The sequence below is a fragment of the Micromys minutus genome (assembly GCF_963924665.1).
Source record: "Micromys minutus genome assembly, chromosome: 23".
Taxonomy (NCBI): domain Eukaryota; kingdom Metazoa; phylum Chordata; class Mammalia; order Rodentia; family Muridae; genus Micromys; species Micromys minutus.
In genome coordinates, this window is record NC_137958.1 from 29,194,370 (window position 1) to 29,214,971 (window position 20,602).

The window sequence follows — 20,602 nt, forward strand, 5'->3', positions numbered from 1 at the left end:
TTTGTCATGATCTGGCAGCCTCTCAGGAGACAGCTATATCAGGCTCCTGTCAGCATGCACTTCTTGGCATCAGCAATAGTGTCTGGGTTCGGTGGCTGTATATAGGCTGGATCTCCAGGTGGGGCGGACTGCTGTTTCCTTTTCCAGAAAATGTTTAGTCCTGTTGTCCCGGTCGAAACTCTCGGGTCCAGGACTTGTGTCCTTACAGGGTAGTTATACTGTTCCAGTCTCAGGCTTGCAGGCAAGGCAGCAGACTGAGGTCCAGAGGCAAAGGCCTCAGCCCACAGGGTGCACACTCTGTGTCAGTCCCCCGTGCCTGCAGCCCCACAGGAGTAACACATGGGTCTGGATGGTACCAGCCATAAGTGGGCTTGTGCTGCAGTGAAAAATCCTCTGCAGGGGAGTGTAGTGCACTTAGTGCAGACAGTTGAGTCTGTTCTCTATCCTTAAGGTCACGAACTAGGCAAATAGTGAGATGGAGCAGGCAAATTGCTCTTAGGCCTACAGCCAGGACAGGAGCTGTCGGTTTGCAGGCTCCGGAGCTACGGGAAGGGGCTGATTTGCTTGCTCTCCACAGCTAGCCTCTTTTCCCACCTAGGGTGCTCATCCTCCTCCGTGAGGACTGTGTGACCTGGCATTCTTGTGCTGCACTTACTACCTGTAGCTGACACATCCTCAGCTCCTGAAATTGACATGTTTTGGAACATGTTCTGTAACGGGGAAGGGAACTCTAAAGGTCCGGAGTGGGTGAGGTCCTGTAGGCAGTCCGGCGTAATGTGGCCTCCAGATCATGAATAATGGAATTTGTGTGGCGACCTCACACTACTAGTTTCACAACTGTCAGTCCCCTGTTCAGAGGAGTAATGGGACATGACACATGTACATTGCTCCTCTGCCTGTCCTCCCATAGTTACCTCCCTGGTGGTCCAACCGAAACAAAGATAGGACACTGTAGAAACCCCAGTACTTTAGACAGGATGAGTCAGAACCAGAAGACTTTTCCCAGCCCTACATCTCCACCTGCTAAATACACCAGTTTTTATGTTTTTGAGAATTTTATAGATGAGTATTGAATTTGTTATTTCTGTCCCATCCCATCCATCTCCTCCCATGTGTGTCCCTCTTGCTCTCCAATTCACAACCTCTAACTTTTATTCTAGATGTACGTGTATGTACAATACATCCCTGACTCCATTTAATGTTACCTGTAGATGTGTTTTGGGCTGATTGCTGGGGATTGGATAAGCTGTTGGGGGCTCATTCCTGAAGAGTGGTTCTCCCAGTCCCAGCAGCCATTAGCTGCCTGTAGCTCTTCATCTTGTGAGATTTCGCTTAGCCACATTGGAATGTCAGCTGGATGTATACTCTTTTTGGTTGGTTTATTTTTATTTTTTATATGTGTCAGTGTTTTGACTGCGTGTTTATATGTATGTGTGTACATATGTGGCCGTGTGTTGTGCCTGGTGCCCACAATTTCCAGAAAGTCAAGAAACAAAAGCCCAACCTTAGCTGGACCTGCGGCTTTTCTCCTTCCTGGTAAGCATAAACTCCCCATCCAGGCATCTGATACAACACCAAACATTCCTACCTGAAGTTAGGAATGGTGGACCTATTTTTACAAGCTTAAGGGGTCAGATGCATTTGATTATCCTGAGTTACCAATTGTGAGAGTTGTGCTCTAGAAGAGAATCTTCTTTTCAGCATCCACGGGGTTCAAGTTGCAGAAAATCAAACCAAACCCCTTATTATAAGAGTGGCTGTATTCCAGCAAGAATTTAGGTCACAGCCTTGAAGGGAGCCAATGGTTAAAATAAGGGCATTTGTTGTTAACAAATGGGATATGTAACTTGGAATGAGGAAATGGGGGGGGGCATTGAGGCTGAGAACTTTGAACCCTCAGATTCTCAAGGGTTTACCTCACCTGAGGAAGTACTCTCTCCACCCTCAGCAGAAGATGTACTCCCATCCCAACCCCTGAAATATTGCCTTCGTCTGAAAAAGTAATTCTTCATTGTCTGCTAAACACATGAGTGACTTTCTCTGAAGGAAGTACCAGGCAAGACAACACTGATTTTCCTCAGGGCCCACCAATAGTTGCCTCTAGACCTATAACCAGACTTAAGGCAAAGCAGCTCCCAGAGGGGAGAGGGAAATTACAGTCTACAGTTAAGTGGGCTACACTACAAAGGAATTTAATGATTGCTAATGCATTCAAGCAGAAGTCTAGGAAATATGTATAGGAATGGGTTGGTGCTGGATAATGGTGGAGAGAACATAAAACTGGATTAGGTTTTTATATGGGTCCACTGAGTAGAGATTCTAGGTTTAATATGGAAGCTCGCAGTTTTGGGGGTTTTTTGTTGTTGTTGTTGTTGTTGTTTATTTTTTAATGTCAGAGGTTTGTATGAATAGTTGGTGAAGTATTTGTCAAACGATGGCCTACTGAAGAGAAGCTGAAGAAACCTGATGCCCCTTGGCTTAGTGTCGGTGAAGGGATTTTAAGCCTCAGGGAAATTGCAGTGCTAGGGTGGGTACACTGTGTAAAATCTAAACCCACAAGAAGTGACCTTCACTGAGCCTGTAATGATGACAGTGGTACCAACACATTTTCAGAGTTTTGTTGTTGCCTTTTCCTCCTGCCAGACCTGAGTTGGAGACACTGCTGATCACCTGGACGACTTAAATGCAGTGGGGTTAATTAGGCCCCAGAGTGGCAGGGGCCAGGTGGTGGCATTCAATCAACAAAGACAGGATGACCGTAGTTACTGTAATGTGCAGCACAGAGAAAGCAGTCTTCATAAGGAACTGACCTACTGGTTCTTCACTTTCCTAATGCTGCAACCTTTTGCTTCATTTCTGGGTAGCATAGCTGCATGTGGACAGACCCCTGGAGACAGAGGAGCAGTGGCTTAGTTCCTAAGACCATTGGAAATACTTGCTTTCTGGTGGTCTTAGGGGACTCCTATGCAGCGCTTATCTGACCCCCAAAGGGATTGCAACCTCCAAGTACAGAACCACTGGCCTAACCTGATGCCCAGCACAAGGGGAAGTGATTTTTATGGTGGCATGACTTGTGTGGGCCTTTGGTACTGCCTAATCAACCATGGTATATCCAAGCATGAAAAAGAGCCTACTGCATTTTTGTATCTTTTTTTTTCCTCAAACAAAAGAAAGGCTCCATTGGATCAGGGCAAAAGGGAATCTCAGCCCATGAATCAATTTCCAAACTGTGCCAGTTTTCAGACCCAGAACCCCTTTGAGTGGGGAGACAGGTTTTCCCGAGGAGAGACTTTGATAAAACACCTAAAAGCTTACTGTTTGCTTCTTTCCAGTCTTTCTCTAGAGGGACTTACGGCCTGTATTGGCTGGTTTTGTGTCAACTTGACACAGGCTGGAGTTATCACAGAAAGGAGCCTCAGTTGAGGAAATGCCTCTATGAGATCCAGCTGTAAGGCCCTTTCTCAACTAGTGAACAAGGTGAGAGGGCCCAGCCCATTGTGGGTGGAGCCATCCCTGGCCCAGCCCATTGTGGGTGGAGCCATCCCTGGGCTGGTGGTCCTGGGTTTCTATAAGAAAGCAAGCTGAGCAAGCCAGGGGAAGCAAGCCAGTAAGTAACATGCCTCCATGGCCTCTGCATCAGCTCCTGCTTCCTGACCTGCTTGAGTTCCAGTCCTGACTTCCGCTGGTGATGAACAGCAATATGGAAGTGTGAGCTGAATAAACCCTTCCCTCCCCAACTTGCTTCTTGGTCATGATGTTTTGTGCAGGAATAGAAACCCTGACTAAGATATGGCCTTTTAACAAGGGTAACTGTACACTGAAGGAAAGGAAACAATCTTTCAGGGGTCTGTTTGTGAATTGACACTAATTCCAGAAGACCCCAAGAAACGTTTTGTCCCTCCAGTTAAAATATGGGTCTTATGGAGGCCTGGTGATTAACAGAGTTTTGGCTAAAGTCTGACATATAGGTCCAGTGAGGCTCTAAACTCATTCTGTGGTTATTTCCCCAGTCCCAGATGTGTGTAATTGGGATAAACACAGAAGTTGGCATGGTTCTCACATAGAAGGACGGCTCTTATGGCTGGAGAAACTGAATGGAAACCTTTGGAGTAGCTCCCGCAACTCAAAATAGTGAATCAAAAAACAATACCACATCCTTGAGGAGCTGTAGAAATCACTGCCACCATCCCGGACTTGGAAAGATGCAGGAGTGCAGTTCCCACCACATCTCCCTTTAAGGCTCCCATCTGGCCAGTGCAAAAGACTATTGGATTGTGGAGAACGACACTTGACTATTGGAAAGTCAAGCAGGGAGTGACTCCAGTTACAACTGCTGTAGAAGCTTCGGAGTCCTTGCTTGAGCAAATTAACACATGGTATGTGACCATTGATCTGGCAGATGCCTTTTTTCTTTGTACCGGTCCATAGACACCACTGGATGAAATTTGCTTTCTGTTGGCAAGGCCGGCAGTTAATATATATCCCCAAGGGACATATGAACTCTTCTGCCTTGAATCACAATTTAGTTTGAAGGGATCTTGTCTCTCTTCCACAAAATATCACACTGGTTCACTATCTTGTTCTTATGATGATTGGACCGAGTAAGCAGGAGATGGAAACCGCTTTGGTAACCCAGATGGGCATCAGAGGATGAAAAATAAATCCAACCAAAATTCAAGGGGTCTCTAGAGCCCTTTACACCAGTGAAATTCTTAGGATTCCAGTGGTGTGAGGCATTCAAAGATACTTCTTCTAAGGTGAAAGTTAAGTTGTTGCATATGGCCCCTCCCACCACCAAGAAGGAAGCTCAAGGTTTAGTTTGGACTCTAAAGGCACCCAATTCCTCTCTTGATACCAAGTGACCCAGAAAACTGCTAGTTTTGCGTGGGGCCTGAAACAGAAGAAGGAGTGGCTCTTCAACAGGTCCGGGCTGCTGTGCGGGCTGCTCTACCAGTTGAACTCAGTGATGCCTGAGGTGGCCGTGGCAGATGGAGATACTGTTTAGAGCCTTAGGCAGGCCATTATAGGTAAACTATAGAAGAGACCTTTGGGATTTTGGAGTATCACCTAAAGACAGTTATTCTTTTAAGAAGCAGCTCTTAGCCTGTTACTAGTGAGCCTTAGTGAAAATTGAACCTTTGACAATGGAATACTATGTTACCGTGCAACCTGAGCTGGGTATTATCTGACCCACTAATTCATAAAGTAGGACACGCACAGCGGCAGTCTATTATCAAATGGAAATGATATGTGCATGACTGAACCTGAGAGAGTCATGAAGACACAAGTTACATGAAGTTGACTAGACGCCTACAGTTTCTACTCCTGTTACGATGCCATCCGCTGCATGTTCCTGTAACCACTTGATGTATGCCAAGATCGGCTGACTGATGATGTGAAGAATGGTACCTAGTTTACTGGTGATTCTATTCATTATTCAGGCAACATCCAGAAGTGGACAACTGGAGTATTAAAACCCTTTTCTGGGACAACTATGAAAGACACCTCAAGGGGAAATCTTCACAGTGGGCAGTACCCATGCTTATGCATTTTCGTTTGGAAGGGAAAATGTCCAGATACTCAGTTTCATGGGTCATAGCCTAATGTACTGACACAGGGACTTGGCAAGACATGATTAGAAAATTGATATGAGGAAGACATCTGGGGAAGAAGTATGTGGCTAGATCTCTCCAAATGGACAAGATATGTGAAGGTGCTTGTGTCCCATACAAATATTCATCAAAGGGTCACCTTCAGCAGAAGGGGAGTCCAGTTGTCAAGTAGATGTGATCCTGTGGACAGTCAACATCTTCCTCAGCCATTCCTGTCATTATGCAATGGGCCATACATACAGTGGCCATGGTATTAGAGTGGAGGTTATTCATGAGCTGCTATGCTCCATGTACAAACCACATGGGCTGCTTCTGAGTGCCAGATCTGCCAACAGCAGACACTAACACTGAGCCCTAGATATGGTACCACTTGCCAAAGTGACCAGCCTGGAACTGGAGTTATAGATAGGTGTGAGCTGCCATGTGGGTACTTGGAATTGAACCCAGTGCTCTGGAAGAACCACAATGGAGAGATGTGTTAGGTTTTGAGAAAGGAAATGAATGTGCTCCTCAAGGAACATTGTCACCTATTCTAATATTATATGTTTGTGGCTGTGGCTTTATCATGTTAGGCGTAATTATGACATGGTTAAATATGTAAGCTTTTGTGATTTTTACATGGTTATATCATATTAGCTGTAGTTATGCCTTGCCCTGGTTATTGTTTTTATTTGGACATTAAGAATGAGATGAGGAGGTATAATTTTTGTCAAGCTGACAAGGAGTGGACTTGTGATGACCATTCTTGGTTGTCAACTTGACTTCATCTGGAATTTACTAAAACCTAAGTGGCTAGGCACACTTGTGAGAGATTTTTTTTTCTGAATTTAATTATTCAAAGTGAGATGACCCGTTTTTAATCTGCATCTTTTGAGGTGGGAAGACCCACCTCTAATCTGGGTCATACCTTCTGCTGGCAGCCTATGTGAAGGACATGGAAGAAGGAAGCTTTCACTCTTTGCTTACTTGTTCTCACCAGCAAGTTCACTCCTCCTACTTCTTCGGGATTCTAACATATACAGAAGATAGATGAAGCATCCAGCTCTGTGCAATGAAAAACCACTGGAGTTTTGGACCTTCTGTTGGTAGACAGCTATTATTGGAGTAGCTTGAACTACAGCTTTTAAGCCATCCAGATTAGATAAATAGATAGATAGATAGATAGATAGATAGATAGGTAGGTAGGTAGGTAGGTAGGTAGGTAGGTAAGTAGATAGATAGATAGATAGATAGATAGATAGATAGATAGATGAGAGATTCATCCCATAAGTTCTGTTTCTAAAGAATCCCAACACATAGAGCAAATGTAAAGTTTCAGTTTTCAAGCTGGAGAAACATTGCAAAGATTGATTTCATGATAATATACCTAACACTACTTACTCAGCTGTACATCAAAACTGCTAAAATGGAGTTGTTGACATATCACAATTAAAAGAGAATTTTAAGATGTTTTAAGACTTCAAAGTAGGCAGGTTGCCTCCAACACTCGGAGGTGGTTCCTGAGACAAACACAGAGGTACAGGCTTGTTGGTGGCATACAGCTGCCCCTCTGTCTCGACCAAGCCTCTTAGCTCCTTACCTGGTAGAAAGCATTCTCTCTAGTCTGACTGTGGAAAGTAGAAGAAAGACAGACGTTTTGGGTTGTCTTACTGTTAAAGAAAAAGGTTAAATGCTAAACGACCCCCCCATATGATGCCCAAGTGAAGAGAAAGGTAAGTATTGGGTTTTTTTTTTTACAATCAGTTTTATTTATGTAGAGCTGGTGTTTGCAGCTTTAAATTGTACCTGAAAAACTTCAAAGAAGTGGGGACTTTCTGAATGTATGTTGGCTTATAATTAGGATACTCGTTTTCTGAATTTATAGGAATCTGGTATGTTTCAATATGAATAAGAGAGTTTTGCCATGTGACAAGGGAACCAAAATTATAACAGCTACACCTATCATCGGCTGCATCCTTGGCTTCTTTTAACATACGTAGACAGATAAACTGATAAGTAAGTGACTACTGAAACGGCCTATGAGTGGTCACTGCTGCATACCTGAGCCTGCTGGCCCGCCACAGGTGTCCCACCTTTCCTCTTCTGAGCCTTAGCCCGATTTGCCCATAGGCTATCGTCCAATCAGGTTGAGAATGAAAATGAAAAGGTTGATGATGTCCACGTAGATGTTCAGAGCAGCAAAAATGTACTCTTCGGGGTCTATCTCATAATGGTAGTGTCCCCCCACCATCATCTGCACATCCATCACCAGGTACTTGAAGAGAAAGAAGAATCGTCTCTATAGATTGTGCATGTCTATCACGTAAGTGTCCTAAGTGATCTGGGGACAGCTATTTTATCATTAAGAAAAGTGGAGTGGGCTGGGGGTGTAACTGAGTTGGTAGCATGTTTATATACCACAAGAAGCCCCGGGTTTCAGCCCAGGACCACACAGATGGTGTGGTAGTACATGCCCACAATTCTAGCACCCTGGAGATGAAGACAGGAAGGTCAGAAGGTCAAAGTCATCATCGTCTATGCAAGTTCTTGGCTAACCTGGAGTAGTTGAGACTCTATCTCAAAATTGGTGGTCAGGGAGAGAGAAAAGGTGGATTGTAGATAGGGAGAAGTGAGAAGATGCGGGAGGTCTGTTGCCGCTGACTACAATTAGTGCAATTCAGTCCTTGATGAGGTCATCCTAGTTTTCTCTCCATGAGCAAATCCTCCTGAAGCCCACAGAACCAACTCTGTAAGCTTCCTTTGTTTTCCAAGTCCTTTGTGCCTTTTGTCAATAATGTGGACCAGATGGGCAAGAGGGACACATCACTACAAGGTGCCCCATATCTGTGACTTCTCTATGCCCTTGCTTGGGGAACCGAAAATGCTTCCCAGCCTCAGAGTAAGGGCTGTGTTTGGGTGATAGCAAACCTTGACATCTCTATGCCCGAGACAGAGAGTGGCATTTCTCTCCTCAACTGCAGCAGGTAAAACTACAGAGTCCTACATATGGGCATGAAAGCATCAGGACCCTCTCTCACCCTCAAGCCTGGTGTAAGATGGAGATCCGGGCTGCAGGAGGAACATGGGAGGGAGGAAAGAACAGTGGCTTCTGAGCCTTTTAGGTGCAGACTCAGAGTCCAGTGCCATGAACAGAACCAAGCCAGACACACCAAGACTGGCACGGCATATAAATATTGAAGTTTTACATATTTTAAAAACATTTTAGAATGGCATTTACTTTGTGAAGCCTGTCCCAAGAAACTCAGATATCCACTGTCCCTGGCTGCTGATTCCCAGACAGGCTTCAAACAGTAAGAGTCAGAACAGAAGGGAGATATAAGATGGAAGTTAGTGTAGAGCTTCCTACAGAGTCACGGCGAGTCCTATCTCTTGGAACATGGAACAGGCAGAACTGAATCTAACCTTGAAGCAAAGAAGGGCAGGCCACTGTGAGTGACAGGGAAGGAAAACCTGGCTCGATGAGTCCCGCCCCCAAGTCTAACTCCAGCACCTGCACCCCAGGCAAAGGAGAGTGTTTGCTCACACAAAAGGCTTCAGCAGCTTAAGCACTCTTCTCTCACTCTGGAGCCCTGACTGAGGGGGAACAGGGACGTCCCCTCCAAAAGATCCCAGAATTAATCTTAGTCCTTCTCATAAGAGAGATAATGTGTCAGTCATTTCACAGTTTGATCAGGTGATTGGGAGTGTGTCCAAGGGCAGGCAGGAAAATGGGAGAGGAAGATGAGCAGGGGTCCAGTTGTATCTTGTCCCCTCCAAGGGAACAAAAGCTCTGGGTACCATCTGAGACACAGCCAAACTCCAGCCAAGAGTCCAACACACAAATATTTACACACACATGTGTACATATAAATGCATACATGTACACACATATACACACATGCATAAACACACTCTTGCACACACAAATGTACACAAATACATGTACACACACATATGCATAAACACACAGGCACTCTTGCATACACACACATGTACATACATACACATGCATAAACACACACAGGCACTCTTGCATACACACACATGTACATACATACACATGCATAAACACACACAGGCACTCTTGCACACACACACACACACACATCAGACACACACAGACACACACATACACACACACATACACGTCTTCCTTCACTCTCTGGTATTGGATGGCCTGTCTGAATCTACAAGAGTTTTTATTTTTCCTGAATCAACCTACTTTTGTGAGAAATGAACTGTGCTTAAAACAGACAGATTCAGGCTGAGCTCACAGAAGAAAGGGGAGATGGGCACAAATCAGTTCCTGGATAACAGGAGAGCTGAGAAAATCAAAAGCACACACTTAATCTCATGCATAGATTTCTCGTGACTATTAAAAACAACGACACAAAAAGTGATGGACAGGAAGGTAATGTGGGTCATTTCGTGACACCACATGAGACACAGGACCCTTTAGCCTTTCAATTTCTCAGTATGTTCAGAAATTTTTATGTTAAAAACATTTTTTTTTTTTGGCCTGGCATGTGGCACATACCCTTAATCTGGGCCCTCGGGCAGAAGCAGGCAGATTTCTGAGTTTGAGGCTAAACTGGTCTGCTCAGCAAGTTTCAGGCCAGCCAGAACTACATAGTAAGACCTTGTCTTTACTCCTTTCTTCCCTTTGAAGCCTAAGAAGTCTCAGTGGGCTGAAGGACTTGCTGCCAACCCATGAGGACATAAGGTCAAATCCTCAAAATTCTCGTAAACAAACAAACAAAAACCACAAGCAAACAAACAAAACAAAAGCCAAGCGTGGCCACACATGTGTCAAGGGTGGAGAGAAGAGAAGCATTGAGGTTGACTGGCCATAAGCCCAGCCCCAGGTTCAGGGAGAGACCCTGTCTCAAAGAAGTCGAGCAGAGTAACCAAGGGGACATTGACATCCTTCTCCGGCTCCAAGCACTCTGGGTTCCTACAATCTCATGTGGGTGTTCACCGCTGAGCGATGGAGACAAGAGAGAGTTCCCCCTTTCTTTTTGAATTTTAAAAATAGCCACATGTATTACTTTTAAAACCTCACAATAACTGCAAAGATGGGACAGCAGGAGATAGGACTAAACGGAAAGACGAGGATTCCCAGAGGCAAACGCAGGGGCCTTTGCCAGAGCTCCTGGCATGAGAAATGAGAAGGCGTGTGCTCTAAGCAAATGAAACCACAGCTTGTGGCGCTGAGGCTTCTACACAGTCCGGTCTCTTCTCAGATATTAACTCTTTCAGGGAAGGTGCTCTCTTCCTGCTGTTGTTGTTGTTACCCTTTCTGTTTGTGTGGTGCTGGGGAATCAAACTCAAGGCCCTTGACGTGCCGGGTAAGCAGTCTACCCCTAAGGGGCAGCCCCGGCCCCAGAGCGTGACGCTTTCATAGAAAGGGCACCCAGCTCTGCTGGGTGAGCTGTTGGGAGTGTTTCTAGAGAACGTCTAGATCTACTGACCAACGCAGGGCCTGTGAGCATACACGCTATGGTCTTCGGCACACAGGTAAACAGAACTTACCATGGAGAAGAGCAGTGTTCCAAGCGCGGAGTACACCAGATGCAACCACTGCACAGAAAGAAAGGGGTAAAGCTTCACACAACCTGGGATGGTGGTGGTGCTTAATGAGTCCCCACCCGCTCTGAGAAGGACCCATTACAAAGACATGCAAGCCTGTAGGAACGGGCTCTTCCTGAAGCTAATCACACCCACCCCGCACCCACCTCCCACCCCGGTCCACCACTTTATTCTAAGTCCTTTGAGATGTGCTGATATTCACGATTGCCAAGTGGGTGCTCCCAGTTCCTTGGGGCAGGGCAAGGGCAATTCATTCCATCCGGTCCACTTCCCATCTCTTCTACCTAAGTCTTCTAGAGAACCTGCCTTCCCTCGGCAAGAGGATTTCTAGAAACACGTGGATCACGTGTTCCCTTGTCGGGGAGGGGGAGGAAAGATAGCAGAAACCATTCTGCAAGCAGTGGAACGGCTGAGGAATGACTGTCAGTCATCCCAGTCTGCCAACAGGTAATCCTTGGCATGTAACCTACATGTAGGTAGGATAGCCGGTGCTGGAGCTCTGGCTTTTCCTCAGACCCGTAAAATTCCCAGGACCTTGCCTAAGCCAGCCTTGACTGCGATTTTCCCCTCATCGGGAACTATATTTGAACACCCAGGGTCTGGCTCACATGGGAAGAGGGTTGTGAGTAACACGCAACACCCGAGACCAATTACAGCATGAAGTGTCCGGGAGGAGACAGCTGCTCCCAAGGAGGATCGGCAGAGATCCCCAGAAGAGGGCATCGGGGAAGAGAGGAGAGACCCAAGCATAGCACCGTCTTGGGAGCACAGCAGTTTGAGGGCACCAAAGGGGGAGCATGCAGGTCACTCGGAACACAGAGGATTCACATTTGCCGGTGTCGTGTGTTTGGACGTGGGACAAGAATCTTCTTGTAAGACCTCAGTGAATACATACTGAATTCGGGGTAAGCCGGTGGACACTAAGCCCCCTTCTGTGGGTCAATGTTGGAACCTTTAGCTAGAGAAACCTTTCTCCCACTTCGGCTTCAGACAAAGCAGCCCCTGGGTGCAGAAGACATTGTCTGCCATAGAGGATAGGGCCCCCTCAAGGCCATGTGGGGAAAGGACAACTACTAGATTCCTGTCTATGGCACTTTTCCGTGTAGCTCAGAGGTAAGAGCGCTTGCCTGGCAGCTCAAGGCCTTGAATTTAATCCCCATCACCACAGATAGTAATCAAAATGATAATAAGATCCTTGCATGCTTAACCCCAACCCCGTGCTGACTGACACAGCCAGCACGTCCCTCATTTTGAGTACTTCCGTGGAGGTTTCAAAAGGGCAGTCACCCACTTACGTAGGATCGAACCACGAGAACAACGATCCCGAATATCAGTAGCACAGTGACGAAGACAAACATCACGCCGCCTAGCAGGGTGAAATCCCACTGGGGAGACAAAAACGGTACATGGGACGCCGTTACCATCTAGGCAGGATCTCAGATGTTTAAGAGATGCCTTTTCTACCCTGCGCACAATTCATCCTGGCCCTTTCTTAGGATGGAGACGCCAGAGCCCCAAGCACTGAAAATTGTCACGTAGATGGCACAACTGTCACGGTCCCTGGGGATTTGCTTCTGGAAGGAGGATGATGACGTGGTAGGTAGGCATTAAGATAAAACAATGAGAACCAGGAGCTGATATTTAAAAAAAAAAAAAAAAAACTGGGTGAAGGGGACACTGTATTTATGCTATTTTTGTATTTCTAAGAATTTCTCCCTTAAAGCCAGATGTGGTGGCACCCATTGGTGTTCCCAGCACTGGGAGAGGAGGAGGCAGGAAGATCAGAAGTTAAGGGTCATGCTTCACTGCGTGACAAGTCTGAGGCCAGTCTAGAACACTCAAATCTCTGCTGAAAAAAAAAAAAAAAAGGAGGGAGAAAGGAAGGAAAGAAGGAAGAAAGATTGGTTTCCTGTAATAAAAAAAAATTGTGCAGTGCATAGATTTGTGTGCATAAATGATCATAACTATTCATATTTAAAGAACACATACACACAGAAAACAGAAAAATGAAATAAGTTATTTCTTTATATCAACTGGGTCTCTTTTTCAAATTTGTATGCACATACTCTTATTAAATATACATGATTTATACATTTACAAATTTTCTGTTAATGATTGTTTTTTAATTTTGGCATTTATTAATGTGAATCTTGGGTTTGTCTTTTAAAGATTAGTGACCCAGGTATTTGGGGGCGTTTGTGTTTCGTTTTGTTTTGTTTTTTCTTAAAGAAGCTGAAAAAAAGATTCCAATACTGAAAACACATAAGATATTTCTTGCATTCTCCTTTTGTCCCAAACACACACAGGACTGGTTCTCCGGGTGTCCTTCTTAGTCCTTCAGCCTCTTCAGCCCCGTTAGGACTCAGGAGGAACCTCTGTCTGCTCTGGACAAACTCTGACTCTGAGTCACATCTGGACTAGACTCTTCAGAGACTAACAGGACACACTCAGAAAGCAAAGCGAGGAGGAGGCCAACAAATGGCTAATGGCATCTCTGATCCTTTTCAGCTATGGCCAAAACTCACAAAGCCACACACTCCTTCCAGAGTATAAGGCAAGCAGAGCCCAAGAGGCCGAGCATCTTGAATCTACAAGGAACTATCATTCAGCCCAAAGGAGCTGATTTGAGAATTGGGGTCTGTTTCATTTTTCTCCCTCTAAGGAACAGTTTAGGGCTCATGAGAAAACTCAGGATCAGTGTGTGAGCTACCTCTTCTCTGGAGTTCTGGGAAGCCTGTAGAAGGAGAGAATTGTGTAAATGCCCACCACATAACTTCATCAGAAAAAAAGAAAAAGGTTTGGCTGCCTCTCAGAGGTTTTCAATGCAGACACACCTGGAATCATCTTTGGGGCACTTTTCAGCAGAATGCTGCACTCTCTAAACTCAGACATGTTTTACCTCTGAGCAACTTAAATGTTTGTGGGGCTCTGGGGAATCTCCTGACATTTAGAGATGTTGAATGGCCCTGAATCTATGCCTACGTTGGTAGCCCACCTCACTCACTGAAGGGAGGCATGCCTGTTCGCTGTTTGCACACAGGCTGGCTTCTACAAGAGCCATGCTTGAGGTGGCAAACATCAATCTGATTCTAGGTTATATTGAAGCTCTACTTTTGGAGACATGGCAGGGGTGCGTGCGTGTGTGTGTGTGTGTGTGTGTGTGTGTGTGTGTGTGTGCGTGTGTGTGTGTGCATGAGTGTGTGTGTGTGTGTGTGTGCGTGAGTGTGTGTGTGTGTGTGTGTGTGTGTGCGCGTGTGTGTGTGTGTGCGTGAGTGTGTGTGTGTGTGTGTGTGTGTGTGTGTGTGCGCGCGTGTGTGTGTGTGTAGGCCACAGATCCACTTCAGGTGTTATTCCTTAAATTTTGAAAAAGGTCTCCAGACAGAAAACAGGCTAAGGTAACTGTGATTACAGTGATTACAAACCCATGCCACCGCACCAAGATCTTCACGTGGAGACTAGAGCTCAAACGTGGGTCATCACTCCTACACGGCAGTCAGCTTCTGACTGAGCATCTCTCCGGTCCCTGAACCACTACTTTTGACTGAATTTCTTAGCTGACCCCTCTACCTCTCTGGACTTTCCCTTTTCCACTAACAAATAAAATTCTGCTTGTGGATAAAGTTGTCCTTACGAGGTGTGCCCAACAACTGAGTTAGTAAACTGACTAAGGTGAGTCCATCATTTACTAAAGCAAGGTACCATGAATGAAAGACAGAGGCACTGCCGAGAGCCCACTAAATCCCCAGAAGTGTCCCAGGGCTGGTAAGACTCCAGCATCATGTTTTTTTTTTAAAAAAAAAAGGTCATTGGTTGGGGTGTCATTTTGGGGAGCACTTGCCTGGCTTGGGGTGTCATTTTGGGTAGCACTTGCCTGGCATTCACAAGGTCCTGGGTCAATTCCACCAAAATAAAAGACCCAAAACAAAAGAATAATTATAAGTTATACTAGGGGTTGGTAGTGCTTCTGAGCCCTGTGAGTGTGAACATAGGCTGCCAGTTTGCACCAGGGCCCTAGCAGGGGAACACAGGGCACACTCAATAATATAGCTTATGGAGAAGGGTTGTTGGTTTGTTAAAAAAAAAAAAAAAAAACCCCTCCAGAAGCGGGCTGAAAGGAACTAGGTGAGCGGCTGTGACCATCTGTAGGACCCAAGGGACAAGGACACAGAAAACCTCAAAGTTTGGCTGTGTTAAGCTGGTTTGTGTTACAAGCTGGGAGTAGATTTTGGTAGGGAATGTGGTTAGTCCAAGAAGAATCTGTCAGGAGGAACCTATGAGGATAAGGACCTCTCTCTCCTCTGAGTGAGTCAGGAGGGACACAGGACACAGCCAGCAACTCCCCCACCATAGAGATTTGTTTCAATAATACGTACTTTTGTTTGTAGTGCAAACAAAGTGAGCACTAAGGTCACCGCAGTGGTGGCTCCTGTGGCCCATAGTATCTCTTCTGCTTTGTAGAAGCTGGAACCAGAGAGTGCGGTTACTGTTCAGACGCGTTCAAAGAAAAGCACACATGCTAAAAACAAAAATACATATCAAAGACTTACACGGACATGCTTCCTAGCAGCAGGCCTTCCAGAATTGTCTAAAAACAAAATTCACAGTAAATCAGCAGTCTGTTTCTCCAAGCAAAGCATGGGGCCAAGTCCTAGGCTTCAGAAGAGGGTACCAGTCATGTGCACATTTGGGCAGCATCTTGGGAGCAAGCAGGGATGTGCACACAACCCTGGGAGCACAGCTGCGGGATGCTTATGGGAGACAACTAGTCCAATAACCATTGACCATCTCATAAATGCTGCCCTCTCGCTGAGAACACGGCAGCAACTTTTGTATATTTAGTGCATAAACTAATTGGGGATGAAGAAACCGAGGTAAAAGGTCCATTTGTAGACCATATCCTCGTTAGTTAATGGGACCATCCACACATCTGCACACTTCATCAGGACAGCTTAGGCTGTTCCCAGGAATGTTTTGCCCATGCTTTTGGGTAATGTCACACTATGTGTGGTCCCTTGTTAAACATAAAACGTTTCTTCGGGCCTTTAGACCTGGGATGAGAACTGAGACCTCAGTGCCAAGATATGGGACTGCAGGGTAGTTCCCAGCAGAGGTGAGAGTACAGGACCGGTGCCCTGAAGGACTTCCTTCACCCACGTGGAACTAGGCTGTGGGCAATGTGGAAGAGTAGTACGAACTGAGATCCATCAGGCAAGGGTGCCCAAGGGTCAGACTAAGTAACTGTCAGACTCACAGCCAGGCTCAGGACCACAACCAGCAAGCAACCACGAGACTGAACAGGTTTGTTGGCCAACAGCACACTGGGGAATTTGGTGGTCTCACCAGAGATCGGAAAGAATGGCATATCTGACACCAGACTGGTTTTGGACTTTCTCAATCCATCAGAGGCTGGAAAAGAACTGAGGCCCAAATCTCAGCGGTTACTTTTCTGGATTTCTCAGACCTGGATTGGGACTTTGTTGCCTCGGGCTCTTTGTTGATACACCTAAGAAAACAGTCCTCATGTCCGCCAGAGGACAAGATTTAGACTTTGTGCAAATGGTACTTCAATGATGTGCTGGGTTCCAACTTTCCTCCTGTGTTTTTCACTTTTCCCTGGTGCCTTCTGCCTACTTCTCCAGCACCATCAGAGACAGACACAGAGACAAGCAGACAAGCAGGCAGGCAGACAGACAGAGGCAGAGAGTACAGAAAGACAGGGAGACAAGGAGACAGACAGACAGACAGACAGACATAAAAGACAGTCTTCTTCACCTCTGCTTCCACACTGTCTTCTGGATCGGAAGAAATAAGAAGCAATTGATCCAGGAAAAGATTAAGAAAATGTCTTAAGAAGACAGCTGGGGGCAAGGGCACTGTGAAAATGCCACACAGCCCACAGCGAGGCATAGGAACTGTGCCATCTCTTTTGCTTGCGCGGGCAACCGGCCGGGGAATCCACTGCAGTCAACAAAGGCTCCTCAGGCTTGGAAGGAAATACCCCTGTGGATGGCAGAGAGCCATATGCCCCAAACTAATTTCTCTTAGCAGGTAAATTAAACACTGCTTGGTACCTGTGTGGAGACTCACACCTCTGGCCCTGTGGATCTACTTTCTTTGCGCACCAGCAGATGGCAGTAGAGTCACTGCTCACAGGGCTTGGTGGTTTCCCCACCCCACGCTGCACTAATCTAAGACTGTCTCTCTGCGCTATTTTTCGTTTCATTTGATTCCCCTGTCAATGTATTATTTATCTTCTCATGTTGCAGATATCGGTGTAAGCTACCCCCAGTATGATTTGGAACCTGCTCCAGTGAGTCAATCATCATGGGAAAGAATGCTCAGCATTATACAAGGGAAACACAAACTCAAAGGTAGACACACCATCCTTAGCCACACAGGGCTGGTGCTAGGCTGCCCCAGAAGCAATTGCTACCAGCCAGCTGAGAACACACCAAACCTTTGGGAGTTAAGGGGTTCAGACTGAGAGTTGGAGGGTGACTCTTAGGTGCTGCAACGTCTCTGGTGATGATCTCCCAACTCTCTAGGGTGTTGAGCCTAGGTTGATGGGCATGAAATCTCAAAGATCCTGATTGTGTTCAGGTTTAGGGGTCCCCCTGAACAGGAAAAAGAAAAGAACTGGCTGTTAAGAAGGGTTGTCACAGTTTTGTTGACAGAGAAGTGTGGACAGATGAGACCAGATGGTGGAACTAGGTCGTGAGGACATGTGGATAGTTAAGGGACTGTACCACAGCCCCAGCTCTGACCGTGAGAAAGACCCCTGTACCGAGAACACTGTAGAACTGGGGGAGAATCTAGGCTCAGAATGACTTCTACTCCCACGAGGGACTTGCTGTAAAACACCTCTTACAAAATGAAGAAAATTAAATTTCTCTTTCGTAGGCTTGTGAGTTGGAAGCGGAAGGCACTCTTTAATGAGAAGCGTGTTTGTTATTCGGGACAGAGGGCCAATAGCACCCAAGCTAACTGCAAACACAGCCCTGACTTACTCGGCTGTGGGTTCTTGTATGGCTTCCAGAGAGGTGAGTGCCACAGCAAAGAGTGCCCTGGAATCCAAGCCCACAGTGGGTGAGCATGCCGCTGTGTCTGTGTGCCTGTGTCGCTGTGAGCTGCCGCTTCTGTACGTGAGCCCCTACCTGTTTTCTTGCACCGAGAGTTCCCACAGTAAAGACAGAGATGCGCTAAGAGAACAAAAGCATCTGGGGTGGGCACTAAAGCACCTGCCGGGGGGGGGGGGGATCACTTACAAAGAATGCCAGGAGAATGTAGTTCGCGGGCACTTGGCGCCGGATATCCCTACAGCAAGCAAGTATGATGATCACAATCAAGACCGCTGCGCTGAGGGAGGGAAACCGCCAGTTACTGCTTCGGGATTCAATGGGGGGGGGGGGGGGGAGGGCAAGTCGTGTGTACAGACAGACAGGCAGAGGGATGCACAAGCATGTCATCATGGGCCCACAGCTGATACATAGCCCAAAGCAAACCGTTATCTCCTACTCACCTCTCTTTTAGCTCTACATTGAACTTTTTAATGGTCCCATCCACAGGGAGATAACCTCCCTTTTAAATGTTTTTGTTAAAAATATAGATGCATGGGAAATTGTAAAAGAACAGAGAAGGAAATTTTTACCAATGATTTTGATTTATATATATTTACAGCACAATTTCAAAACCGGTAATGGGACACTGGTATAATTTGAACCTGTGTTGTTGTTGTTGTTGTTACTATTATTATTATTATTTAACATGGAGATGTGACATGAGTCTGTGTATAGATACACATAACCACCACCTCAATTAACATGCAGAACTCTTTCCAATAACGCATCAACAAAGATCTGCCTGGAATGACTCTTCTGTGGCAACACCCCCAAACACAGCTTGTTTGTTGACCCTGACTTCTGGCCCCAATTATCTTGCTTTCCATCTTTAATTGTGTTGTTTAAAGAACTTTGCACAGGGACTGAAGAGCTGGATCAGAAATTGGGAGCAATGGCCGGTCTTGCAGAAGACCTGGGCTTAGTTCCCAGCACCCACATGACAGCTTGCAAACACCAGTCACTCCAGTTCTAGGAGATCCAAACTTATCTGTCGCCCCCTGTGGATGCGTGTGTCACATGGTGCACATAGAAACATGGAGGCACATAAAGAAAAACAAATAAGGAGATCCAGGGGATCCGGGTTTGCTCAGGGAGACCTGACACCCTTTCTTGGCCTGTGTGGCACAGTATGTATGTGGTGCACAGATGCACTTGAAACACATAAAATAAAACCCTTTTTTAAAAAAGGAAGAAAATGAAATAAAATATAAGAGTATTATGCTTAACCCTGGGGTGGTTTTTGCATGTTTTGTTGTTATTGTGGTTGTTAGTTCGTGTTGTTGTTTTGAAACAGGATCTTACACAAAGCTGGCCTTGAATTCCTGAGTATGCTGTCTCTACCTGCTGAGTATCGGGCTTACAGGCCTATGTCACCATATCCAGCAACAGTGTTACAATTCACCACATTTTAATAGTGATAAAATCGTGGTCAATAGTTAATGGAATCATTAGTGATACTTACAAGAGTACATAGAGGAACCAGGGTGTGGCTCTGATCCACTTCTTTACAGCTTCACTGGTTTAAAAAAAGGAGATATATATAAAATTAGGAAACTCTGCTAACTGGAATAGCCGTATAACATTATCATGCAAAGCATGGGTAAACTAAATGATCAGTGATCAATGAAAAAGATGAAGAGAAAGTGTCTAAACACTCTTTTTAACTGAAAAATAGGCTGCTGGTGTAGTTCCCTGTTTGAGAATCTGTTCAGCATGTGTGAAGGAGGTCTGGGTTCAAATCCCTAGCACAAAGTAAAAAAAGAGATACATCATAAATGTTATTTTAAAAATTATACATCAAATTTAAAAGGAGGTACCTGGTGAAGATCTTTGTTTTTAAAAATACTGAGATACAGACATGGTAGCACATACCTTTAATCTCCACAGAGGCAGGGGTGGGTAGATGTCTGTAAACTTAAGGCCAGCCTGATCTACACAGTGAGACAGAGATAGCCGGGATAACCAGAGCTACATGGTAAGACCTCTCTCAAAAACCAAACCAACCAACCTAGCAAACCTAAACAAACAAAATAAATCGAGACTGATATATATGTAAGCTAAAAGAAATCAATCAAATAGCACTTTCAATGGGATGAGTGTGGTGACTGATTAAAGTCTTTCAAATAATTAAGAGAATTTAACAGTGTGCTAGCCTTCAATGTCTCCATGACACCCATCTCTATTGATCCAGTGTTTGAGATAGTCACCCAGAGAAAATTAAAGAGAAAACAATGCCTAAAGTAAGAGGAAGAAAGACATTCTTGACTTGGGAAGTTAAATTCTGGGAACCTCTTGCCATGCTAG